General features: G+C 54.0%; 1 protein-coding gene across 3 annotated transcripts in view; it reads right to left on the bottom strand.

Moving 5' to 3' along the window:
* Nucleotides 1-2,933, bottom strand: part of LOC113213992 (zwei Ig domain protein zig-8-like) — a 199,684-nt gene extending 196,751 nt beyond the window's left edge. Inside the window, exons 1-3 of one of the 3 annotated variants that reach the window (XM_052265681.1) lie at nt 2,810-2,933; nt 2,560-2,658; nt 2,295-2,447 (exon numbers count right to left, since the gene is read on the bottom strand). The gene's annotated coding sequence lies outside the window, so the exon portion shown is untranslated. Of the gene's footprint in view, nt 1-2,294; nt 2,448-2,555; nt 2,667-2,809 lie in introns of those variants that run through there. The other 2 variants (XM_052265680.1, XM_052265682.1) reach the window with 2 other exon arrangements.
* Between the last annotated feature and the right edge of the window lie 1,156 nt (nt 2,934-4,089).

A 4,089-nucleotide genomic window follows, 5' to 3' on the forward strand; every position in this document is an offset into this window, starting at 1 on the left:
GGGGGGGGGGGGTAGGGGGTTGCTACGGGTGCCTGACCGAAGTATGAAATGGGAGAGAGGGGGAGGGACAAGTAAACCGGAAAGGGACAGCGCCACCGCCGTGCAGGAGCAGGCGGTATCAGGACAGAGGGTATGCTCGGGCACGGTAGGGGTAAGGTTGGAGCGGAAGGAGTTCTCTTTTACCGTTCGTGCCCCCTCCGCACCCTCCAGGCCAGTGACTCTCCCTTCCATGATTGATGGTCTGGCGCAAAGAGGCATTTCCACCAGATCGTGCGGGAGAGGGGCGGAGGAGAGGCAGAGGGGTACCCAAAGTACCCACGCGTACCTAGCAGCTTGGAAGGCGCTGAGACAGCGGCCGCGCCCCGGGAGCTCTGCTCTCACCCCCACCCACTCTACCATACGGAAAGGGGCGGGCGAGGGTGGGGGAGGGGGGGGCACCCCTTCCACTGCCTCGCCGCGCGCATCCTACTAGAAGCACATACTCTCCCCGCTGAGTCGCAGGTCCAGAGAGGAATAACACACATCGCACACATAATACCCATCGTGCAAGACCGTCGCGGCGACGAAACAAGGGACTGCAAAGTAATGGTAATAAAAACACTGCTTGGCAGTTAAACTAATTTTTTGTCATGGCCAACGCCTGAAAGTACCCTCCTCCCACCACGCCGCCGCGCCGCTCGCTTTGGCCCTGACAGCAGCGTGGCGCTGACAAAGAGATAAACTACAGAATTCCAACAACAGCAGCAGCAGCATAGGCCCGGCGCTAATTTCGTTAATTGGGTGCTTTTCTGATGGGTTGGTAGAGGGTCCTCTACTCCACGCCCCTGTTCGAGGGGGTTCGAGGGGGTTTGAGGGTGCAAGTGAAGGGGGGAGGAGAAGAGGAGGGTAGGGGGTGGATGGCGGTTCTGGACCTACGCCAAAGCCCACGGATGGTGTAGGGGGTGTGAAGAAAGGCAAAGCGAAGGCCAGGCCTTTTCGGGGCCCGCCGCGGACATGCGGTGCGGTGGGCGGGGAGCGGCAAGGAGCGGAAAGTAGGGAGGTTGTTGCTGCCCCGCGGCCTACGCCACTGGCGTCATCCGTCCCCGCACCGCCAGGGCCAGGCAGGAGAGTGTGCGGCTCAGGTGGAGCACACGGCCATTACCTCGTCATCCCCTCCTCCTGCTGCCGCCCATCGCCGCCCCCTCACGGGACGTTATTGTGATTAGGGGGGGCGTCCGGTGGCGTCCGACCCCGCGGCGGCCGCGGCGCAGCAGCAGGGAGCGCCCGTGGGTGACCGACCGGCATCCCCGACATCCTGGCAGCAATTTACGACAGTTGGCTGCCTCTCCTCTTAACGCCTCAAGGTCGCCCCGACCTGAGCGAGAGCGGGCCCGGACCCCGCGGCGGCCAACGGCGGCGGCCAACGGCGGCGGCCTTCAGATTCATCCCCTTCCCCCTCTCCCCCGTAAATAAAACTGTCATTAAAAGGGCGCCCGTTTGAACGGCGAGCGCGGCCGAGGCCCGGCAGGGTACCTAACGACGCCCCCATCATCAGGGCGGCAGCACTTTACTGATAAAAGGTGAACGCAGTTAATTTGGGTCTCGGCTGGAGCAGAGCGTCGTTTTCGTGGCGACGCAGGAAACGAGAGGCCTCGCAATGCACGAAATAAGGCAAATGACAATAATGCACCTTTAAGAGCACAGAGTCACCACCAAACCCTTGAGGGTTATTCCCACAGAACCACCTATATTGTCATATTGCAAGTATTGCTACATATTGCAACAACCAAAGACAAAAGACATAAAAATCTTTGTCTCTGTTCCTACAAACTAAATTCCAGTACTGTAACTACAACCTATGGACCACTATATGCAAGACTAGTTTAGTTCAAAATTGAACAGCAATTGTCACATACGTGGTTGATTGAAACGATATTGTATCCAAATGAATGAAACTCACAAAGGTTGAAATTCAATAACAGCATTGTCTTCTGTGATTTACAATGCACCAGAGTTGAAAACCACTGTTCATTATTAAAGCCACAAAACGTTTAAGTGTAATAGTAGACTAAGTTTGATGGCTAATTGCCCAAATTGCAACGACAGAGAGCATCACAAATGTCACCAGTCAACTCAAGTGAAGATCCAATAAACTGATCTCAACACTATCAAATTCTGAATGCTATGCACATAAGTACTTCTGAGAATTTGGCAACAAAGAATCATCAGAGGACAGAACTTAGTATTACTAATTTACACGTAACAGAGAATGTGGCGCTGAATAACCTGTCTCAGCATCAAAAATATTCACTGACCTGTACAGATCTCAAATCCGTCTCCCTTGGAACGGCAACATTGACTGTTTTTCTGACTCCGTCTCATCTTTAGCAAAGTAGTTCGGAAACATGACCTCACTTCTCCTATGTTACGTCAATGCCTTGGACCACACGAAATTTAATGAAATAATCCTGAAATAAGGTGAAAAACAACAAAGTAGGGTTACGTATACCAGACAAAAATCAGCCCCAGGAAAGTTAAAAACATTACCACACATGTGAGGTTGATGAGTACAGTACCTACACTTTAATGTGAATTTGTCCTGTACGAACGTCGTTTCGGCAAAGTGCGAGCGCGTGCAACTGCAACATTTTGACTGCTACCTGACCTCTACACAAGAGTCTACTCCCCTCGAAACAGAAAAGGAAGCCAGAATAAGTTGCTAGGTTAGGGGACATTTATCAAAAACTGAACAATCACAGCAATATTATGGTTAGAATGAATGATTAGGAGTTCGTATGAAGGTGTATATCATAAAACGCACACACAATACCTGTAGTAAATCCGACGAAAAAATATTTCCGTAAGCTGCTCTGAGGCGTGAAGTCTTCATCCGCTCTTGACCTTGACATGAGCAGGAAGAAGGGAAGAAAGCAAATGACAACCGGAAACAGTGCCAACATCTCATTAGCGTGGATTTTAATACTGGTTCCGGTCATTCCTTACGGTTGGAAGCTGCTTTTCCCAAGCAAGCATAGACATCGCCAACACCAACGACTACGTACTCTCGCGACCGCGCGAGACCCCGCGAGATAGCAGGGCGCGGGGGCCGCGGCCGCGGGTCGTCACGGTCGTCATCAACACGACGACGTTCAGATCAGCGGCGGCTCACGACTTACCGCACAGAGGAGGAAAATCGACTGCAGAACAATGCGGTGGTGAATGTGGTGCAGCCTTGTGACGAGGCCACTGCATCCTTTCGGCATGAGATTCCTCGGTCGGTCTGGACGACCCAGGTTACCATCTAGGCGGACTCGCTACTCCAGTTAAGGTACCAATTCTCATCAGTTAGGGAAAGTGCCATCAAGGTCCAGGAGGGGAGGGGAGGGGGGCGGGTCGCCTGCTCTGCGGAAAAATTCAGAGGCTGAAGAGGGGACGGGGAGGTGAAGCATACCGTCCGGGAGTAAGGTGAGGGGTGAGGGGGTGCGGGTAGGGGGTTGAATTTCATCACCTGCGATTGCATCGCCATGTCCAATCATCCACCTTGTGTCCAATGTTTCCATCATGGCTGCGGCCGCTACACGCGGTGTATGTATGTGTGTGTATGTATGTGTGTGTGTGTGTGTGTGTGTGTGTGTGTGTATGCGTGTGTGTGTGTGTGCAGTAAAAGGCGATGGCCCTGATGGGGCTGCCAGCACGGCGACGAGGCGAGGCGCGGCCACTGCTGAGGGGAGGATAGGGGTAGGCGACTGCCGCCCGCTGCCGCTTTCAGGACCCAGCGCGCGGGGGCGAGTAGACGGAACGAAAAAATAAAAGCAAAGGGGCGATAAAACAAAACGCGGCGGACACGGTAACGGCGGCAGACAGGCGGGCGGACAGGAAGTAACGACGTCCATAACACCGCCCCCGCAGTGTTGCCAATCTCCGCGCCGTCTCATTGCAGATCGCATTCGAATCAGGGGGGCGGGGTCGAGCGGGGTGGTGTGCGGTCACTCGCACGACGCGAGTAGAATGAGAAAGGGAACGACGAAATATTGTTATTTCACCGCTTTTCCTCGCGCCAGTTAATAAGATGGCCAACCCGCCCCCATGTTATACGAGTCCCCCTCCTCC

This window comes from Frankliniella occidentalis, unplaced genomic scaffold, assembly GCF_000697945.3.
Source record: "Frankliniella occidentalis isolate FOCC.00 unplaced genomic scaffold, Focc_3.1 Scaffold29, whole genome shotgun sequence".
Lineage (NCBI taxonomy): Eukaryota > Metazoa > Arthropoda > Insecta > Thysanoptera > Thripidae > Frankliniella > Frankliniella occidentalis.